This window comes from Arachis hypogaea, chromosome 19, assembly GCF_003086295.3.
Source record: "Arachis hypogaea cultivar Tifrunner chromosome 19, arahy.Tifrunner.gnm2.J5K5, whole genome shotgun sequence".
NCBI lineage: Eukaryota > Viridiplantae > Streptophyta > Magnoliopsida > Fabales > Fabaceae > Arachis > Arachis hypogaea.
The window spans coordinates 104,893,816-104,901,983 of NC_092054.1; the positions used below are offsets into that span (position 1 = coordinate 104,893,816).

The 8,168-nt window shown below is 38.8% G+C and overlaps 1 non-coding gene across 1 annotated transcript; it reads right to left on the reverse strand.

Annotated features, from left to right (window-relative positions):
- Positions 1-7,516: 7,516 nt before the first annotated feature.
- Positions 7,517-7,620, reverse strand: LOC112780703 (small nucleolar RNA R71). Its single transcript, XR_003191521.1, has one exon. It is a non-coding gene; the product is annotated as a small nucleolar RNA R71 (small nucleolar RNA).
- Between the last annotated feature and the right edge of the window lie 548 nt (positions 7,621-8,168).

Here is an 8,168-nt window from a genome sequence, read left to right on the forward strand (position 1 = left end):
CCTAACTGACTCTCTCTCTCTAATTTTCGAAAATATCTTCCCTCTTTTTCAAAATTTCTTTTTAATTAACTAATTAATTTTAATTTTTTATTTTTGATTTCAAAAATTTTCGAAAATCACTAACATTTTTCAAAAACTATTTTCAAAAATCACTAACTCCTTTTCAAAAATAATTTTCGAAAATTCCCTCCTTCTCTCTCATCTTATTCTATTTATTTATTCATCTACTAACATCTCTTCCTCACATCATCACCAAATTCGAACCCCCTCCTCTATCTGTGTTCGAATTTCTTCTTCTTTTCTTCTACTCACACGGGGATCCCTATACTGTGGTATAAAGGATCTCCATTATTATTATTATTATTCTGTGTCCTTCTTCTTTGTCATATGAGCAGGAGCAAGGATAAGAACATTCTTGTTGAAGCAGATCCAGAACCTGAAAGAACTCTGAAGAGAAAATTAAGAGAAGCTAAATTACAACAATCCAGAGAAAACCTTTCAGAAATTTTCGAACAGGAAGAGTGATGAGTATTTTGGTGAAAAATAAATTTCTCCCAAAACACACAATTCTAACCGGCAAGTGTACCGGGTCGTATCAAGTAATAAAAACTCACGGGAGTGAGGTCGATCCCACAGGGATTGAAGGATTGAGCAATTTTAGTTTAGTGGTTGATTTAGTCAAGCGAATCAAGATTTGGTTGAGTGTTTTGTACTTTGCAGTAATTAAATTGCATGGAAGTAAAGAGAACAGGGAATTAAAGTGCTGAATCTTAAAGAACAAGAAATTAAATAGCAGAAACTTAGAATGCAAGAAATGTAAATTGCGGAATCTTAAAGTGCAAGAAATGTAAACGGCTGGAATTGTAAAGGGAATTGGGGATTGGATTTGCAGAATTTAAACAAGGAAAAGTAAATTGCATCAAGCAGAGAAGTAGAAGGGGATTGGGATTGAATCGAATCCGAAACAGAAAAGTAAATGAACATATAAAGCAGTAAACAGAGAATTGAAATGGGAAATCAGATCTCAGGACCTAGAGACTAGAAAGCCAAGTCTAGATCTCAATGCCTTCCTAGATCCAGCAAGAACAATTGCAAGGGAATTGTAAATTGTAAGGAAAGTAGATGAGAAGCAAGTAATAGAAACGGAAATTAAATTGCAGTAAACAAAGCAGAGAGATCCAAGGATGAGATTGAAACAGAATTCCTTCAATTCTCCAACCCAAGATCCAAGACAATTGCAATTGAAATAGAAAGCAATAAAATGAAGAGGAAGAGAAGTGAATTCTCTTTCTCCAAGACAAAGAAATTAAAGATCACTCCATATCCAAAGCTCTCCGAAAACTATTATGAAAATTCAAAAGAAAAGCTCCCCGAAGAACTTGAATTCTATCCTATTTATGCACTTTCTTCCAATGATCTTCAAGCCTTGAGTTGGGCCTTTGCTCTTGGTGGAATTGGGTTGAAAGAAGCCTTGGTTGATTGCTTTTGAAGTTTGGAGAAGAACCAAAGTGAACCAAGTGAACCGGGTTTGAGTTTTGCAAAAGTTGGACCAAAAGTTGGAGCAAAAGTTAGGGGTCTAACTTTTGCTCCAACTTTTCATATCAGCTAACACCACTTTGCTGATATGAACGTTGGTGCCAACGTTAGGGGTCTAACTTTGGCCCTAACGTTGGCCTTACTTTGTGTACTTGTGGCGCCAACGTTAGGCACCAAGTTAGGGGGCTAACGTTGGCGCAAACTTTTGCTCCTCCTTGTTATTTTCATGTGCCAACGTTAGCCACCAAGTTAGGGGGCTAACGTTGGCGCAAACTTTTGGTGCCCAGGGAGGTTTTCTTCATGCCAACGTTAGCCTCAAAGTTAGGGGGCTAACGTTGGCGCAAACTTTTGGTACCCAGGGGTGAATCTCATGTGCCAACGTTAGCCTCAAAGTTAGGGGGCTAACGTTGGCGCAAACTTTTGGTACCCAGGGAGTGATTTTCAAGTTCCAACGTTAGCCTCCAAGTTAGGGGGCTAACATTGGGGCTAACTTTTCAACCAAAAGTTTGTGCAAAAGTTTGATGCTAACTTTAGGTCCAGCTTTTTGCTTCCTGGTTCAATTTCACTTATTCCATTTTCTTCTCTTTACTCCTAGCTATTCCTTCTTGCTTCAACCTTTCTCCAAGCTTTCTTCACCTATAATTAATCATCCAAACACATCAAAGCTATGCTCATAATCATGAGATACTCATTCTATCATAATATGCAACAATTATAGCATAAAACCTCTTGAAATGGCATGAATTCATACATGGTTGATTCAATCAAGGGAAACATAAAAATCTACTCAATTTGCTTGCTTATGGTTCAAGAAAGTGCATAATTCTAATGAAAACAAAAGGAAAAGACTAGTTAAAATAGGCTAGGATGACTTGTCATCACAACACCAAACTTAAAGCTTGCTTGTCCTCAAGCAAGAAAAGATTTATTGAGAAGAAAGAATGAAATGGAAGAGGATGTTCATGCTAGCAAAGTATTATTGATAGTTCATGGGATTTTGTGTGGATATGCAAATACTCACTTCTTATTGACTCCTAGGCCTAGAAAGTCTCCTTCAAGCTTCAAGTGACATACTGCTATGACCTCTCATTATTCCTTTATCCTTGGCTATTACTTTGTTCATAAGCTTTATTTGAGTGTCATGTGTAGCAAGTTCATTTTCTTTTCTTTATACTTGACACATTATTCACCATAGACACTTGGCTCACATTCCTTCTTAAAACATTGATGCCCAGCACCTCTTTGGGTTACTAAATGCCTTGTAGTTAGGTTGCTCTTGATAGTGGACTTTCAGCTGATGATCCCGGATTAGTTAACCCAAGTCACCGAGTGTTGATGCACTCCTAAGAGCTTACTAATCCAAGCAGATCCTAGCACAAAGACATCACAGGCATATATTTTAAAGTTCAAGCTATTGGTGTCCAGCTTTGTTTCTTTTTGTTTCCTTTTCTTCTGATCTCTTTTCTTTCCTCCTTTTTGTTTTTCTTTCTAACCAAGGAATTTAATTGGGATTCATAGGCAGTAGGCTACTCTCTACTTAGGAGGAGATATCCTGGCTCTTTATTCACTAAAAGTGAGCTATTATACAATCACACACATACCACCACTTACTTTTATTCTACTTCTATCTAACAGAGATCATCTTGCTTCACATTCAAACTGTTCTTTTATTGAACTTAAAGATGCAGGGGACAACACATGCTTCTTGTCAAGTGAAAGTAAATACACAAGCACACACATAAACTACCCTATTTATTTTAAAAGAAGTTTGAATCTGTTTAAGCTAAATGAACACTTTAACAAGACATCAATCAAAAGTATTTCTCAACAGCAAAGGTTAAGTATAGATACAACCTATTGGTTTGCATTTCTTTTGTTCTTCTTTCTGCTGTGCTCATTTTTTGAGTCTTGATGCATAGTATCTTCAATTGGTGGTTAACTCCCAGACTTAATTTCCTGCTACTTCTTCTGATTCAACAGGTTAACTCTGGGCAAACTTTTGTGTCCTTGCTAAAGTTTATGAACATGAGATTAAACAAAAACAGTTAAGTTGTTTGAATAATCTGTTTGATTGCTTGGAACTAGCAATGTGCAGGAAGTTAGAATGAAGTTTTGGTGGAACACCAAACTTAGCATCTTGCATTCTCCCTTCGATTGTTTTTGGTGTGCAACACCAAACTTAGCTTCTTGCAATACATAGCAGTTATCCAACACTTTTATTGAAAAAGTTATGAAAAGAAAACTACCTCAGGTTGGGTTGCCTCCCAACAAGCGCTCTTTTATTGTCACTAGCTTGACATCTTTCAATTCTTTTTAAGAGGGCTGTAGGTGTTGAACCTCTTTTTCCTTATCCCATTGTCCTCCCAAATACAACTTTGCTCTGTGACCATTTGTTGTGAATTGATTCTTTGTTGCCTCATCTAGCAGTTCAATATTCCCATAGGGAAAAACCTTTGTCACCAAGTATGGGCCAGTCCACTTAGACTTCAGTTTGCCAGGGAAAATTTTAAGCTTCGAATTATACAGGAGCACTTGCTGTCCTGGCTTGAATTCCTTCTTTGTGATCTTCTTGTCATGCCACTTCTTAGCTCTCTCCTTGTATATCTTAGCATTTTCATAAGCTTCTATTCTAAATTCGTCCAACTCATTTAGTTGTAACAACCTTTTTTCTCCTGCAGCTCGGGGATCAAGGTTGAGGAGTTTAGTGGCTGATGCCAAGGCATCTTAGGCTAGTTTCACTAGCATTTTTCTGTTAGTTTTAGTTGTTTTATGCACTTTCTTGAGCTTAAAGTAACCAAGAATGGTTAAATGAATAACAAAGCAATGAACCATCCAAACAGTATGATTTTGATGCAAATTCCATGAGTTTTTAGTTATATTACTTGAATGCTATGAATGGAAGATCTCTCATGAAATTTTGCAAGACTTTGATGCAATTGTTTGGATGATTTCAGGGAAGAAGAGGCTAGGCAAGGAGGCAACAAAACCAATAAAGGAAGCTTGAATATCACATGTGGAGTTTAAGTTCCAGTTTAAGCTTAAACTGGAGCTTAAACGCCAGAATCTTGAAGGCTAAGAAATGCTGGAACTGAAGTTTAACCTCCAGTTTAACCTTAAACTGGAGGTTAAACGCCAGAATGAAAGTCTCACCAAAGAAGCATTTCCACGTTTAACCTCCAGTTTAACCTTAAACTGGAGGTTAAACGCCAGAAGTGGGAAATTCACCATGGGAGCAATTCCACGTTTAAGCTCCAGTTTAACCTCAAACTGGAGCTTAAACGTGTTCGACACAAACTCTCACCAAAGAAGCATTTTCACGTTTAACCTCCAGTTTAACCTTAAACTGGAGGTTAAACGCCAGAAGGAAGAAAGGCACCAGGAGCATTCCACGTTTAAGCTCCAGTTTAACCTTAAACTGGAGCTTAAACGTGTTCGACCAAGTTTTCTCCTCCAGGGTTGCTCTCTCCATTTCCACGTTTAAGCTCCAGTTTAACCTTAAACTGGAGCTTAAATGTGTTCGACACCTCCAGGGCTACCTTTCTCCTCTTCCACGTTTAAGCTCCAGTTTAACCTTAAACTGGAGCTTAAACGTGTTCGACCTCCAGGGCTGCCTTTCCTATCTCCACGTTTAAGCTTCAGTTTAACCTTAAACTGAAACTTAAACGTGTTCGACTAAGTGACCCTCCAGGGCTGCCTTCTTCCATTTCTACGTTTAAGCTTCAGTTTAACCTAAAACTGAAGCTTAAACGTGCTTCCACAAAAGGCATCACTGGAAGTGTCTGGCGTTTAAGCTACAGTTTAAGCTTAAACTGCAACTTAAACGCCACTATTGGAAAAGGTTTCTGGGCCAAAAATATTGCAGTTTAAGTTAGCTTTTGAGCACAAACATTAACTTAAACTTACTCTGGTATGAAACCCAATTGAATATCATGGTTTATGGGATTGGGCCTGAAGGATTGATGAGTCTGGATTTTCAATTTGTTGAGTCATGGGTCATTACTTGATTATCACTAAGTTGGCTCAATGAATGTTACAGAATGTGGATCAGCAGCCTCATCAAGATTATGGATCATAAACCCAAAGCAAAAGGAAAGCAGGGAGAGGCCTCAAAGCCCAAGAAACACAACAGAAGCTCAATATAGAAAGTGTATAAATAGGATAGAATTTAAGTTAGGAAGGACTTGGGGGACCTTTTCATTTTTTGCTAGTTTTCATACCTTTGTAATTGAATTCAGAGCTATGACTCACTAAACCCCTTTCATTGGGTTAGGGAGCTCTATTGTAATTCAATGAATCAATAATAGTTTTATCTTCTTCTTCAATCTTTTCTCTTGAATTTTGTTAGAAAGCTTCTCGATCTAATTCCATTGGGTAGTTGTCTTGGGAAAGAAACTACCCATAATTGGAATCCTTCGGAACCTTGGGAAAGGAATGGAGGATTCATGCTAGAGAAGCTTTCTCACAGTGAATTGGATTGGGGTTTGGATGGATATTGTGACATGTAATCCTACCAAATTGTGGTTCATGAAACTGTGTGGTATAATCAGTGATCGAGCATCATCTCTTCTTATGAACATTTAAACCAAGGGATTGGGAATTTGTTCGTTTTTAGAGAGAATTGGTGAGCCAAGGGATTGGGATCCAATCATATAAGATTGCCAAGCAAAATTCAATGAATGCATTGGTTGAGGAAGGAATAAAAATGTTTTGATTCGGAGATCTCAATATCTCCTAACACCCAATGAATTCCCCATTTCTGATTTCCACTTTCTCTTTACATTCTGCAACTCAATTCATGCAATCACCCCCATTCCCTTTTAATTTCAGCAATTTAGCTTTTGCTCTTTAATTCATGCAATTTAAGATTCCGCCATTTCAATTTCTTGTCATTTACGTTTCCCGCCAATTTTACATTCCGCAATTCTCATCTAAGTCTTGATTCCGCTCAACTAGACACACTTCTAATCCGAATTGCTCATTCAACCAATCCTTGTGGGATTCGACCTCACTCTATTGTGAGTTTTTACTTGACGATAACCGGTGCACTTGCCGGAAGGAATTTTGCCGATCGTGCAATTTCCTAAATCGTGGCATAACTAGTTTATGCGCATCAAGTTTATGGCGCCGTTGCCGGGGATTGGTTTTCGATTGACAATTCTTCAATTGGAAGTTAACTAGATTGAGCATTTTTCTTGCTTTGTTAATTCAGTTCAAGTTACTTGTTGAATTTTAATTTCTGCACTCTGTTACATGCTTTCTTTTTTTTATGCCTTTAAATTCAAGCAGCTAACTCACTGACTCACTAACTGTTTGAATTAATTCCTCAACTGCTCTAACCATACTCTTCCATTAACCAAGAGTATTTCACTTGTTTGGTGCCTGTGCTGTGTCTTGTATGACAGGTAGGAGAGGAGAGACATCAACTCCTCCATACACCGAACCAGAGAGGACCCTTCATAGACTTAGAAGGGAAGCAAGAGGGAAGAGAGTACTGGGAGAAGAAGAATCTGAAGGAGAATCTGAGGACAATTTTGAGGAAGCTCTAGATCTCAACATGGATAGAGAAGTTCATAACCATGGGAGAGCTGATGGAAACAATGCCATTCCCGAGAGGAGGGTTCTTAGTTCATACATAAACCCAACCTCTGGGAATTGTGGTAGCAGCATTCAGAAACCACCCATTCAGGCCAACAATTTTGAGCTCAAACCACAGCTAATATCACTTGTGGAGAATCATTGTTCATTTGGTGGGAGTGCTAATGAAGACCCAAACCAACATCTCACAAAATTCCTGAGAATTTGCGACACTGTGAAGTCCAATGGAGTCCAGGAAGATGCCTATAAACTGCTTTTGTTCCCATTTTCACTTAGGGACAAGGCAGCTAAGTGGCTGGAATCATTCCCAAGGGGGAGCCTAACAACATGGGACGAGGTGGAAAGCAAGTTTCTGGCACGTTTCTACCCCCCACAAAAGGTCAATAGGCTTCGATCTGAGGTTCAGACTTTTAGACAACAAGATGGTGAAACTCTCTACGAGGCATGGGAGAGATTCAAGGATTTGACAAGGAAATGCCCACCAGACATGTTCCATGACTGGGTGCAATTGCATATTTTCTATGATGGACTCTCTTATGAATCAAGGAAGGCTGTAGACCATTCATCAGGAGGTTCATTGAACAGGAAAAAGACTGTGGAAGAAGCCATTGAAGTGATTGAGACAGTGGCTGAGAATGAGTACTACTATGCATCAGAGAGACACAACACTAAGGGAGTCATGGAGCTGAACCATGTTGATACAATCCTAGCCCAAAACAAGGTGTTTGCCAAGCAGCTAGCAGAGCTCACCAGGAAATTAGAAACAAAGCAAGTGGCTGCGATACACACACAAGATCAAGAGGAAGAAAGCACTGAAGGAGGTGATTGGGAAGAGGCCAATTATGTAGGAAATCAACAAAGGCAACCATATGATCCAAATTCCAACACTTACAACCCAGGCTGGAAAAACCACCCAAACTTTGGGTGGGGGAACCAGCAAAACCAACATAACAAGTCCACATACCAAAACCCCAACCAAAGAGCATACCAAGCCACACAAGACACTTACTCCCAACCATCATATCAAGGCCAAAATA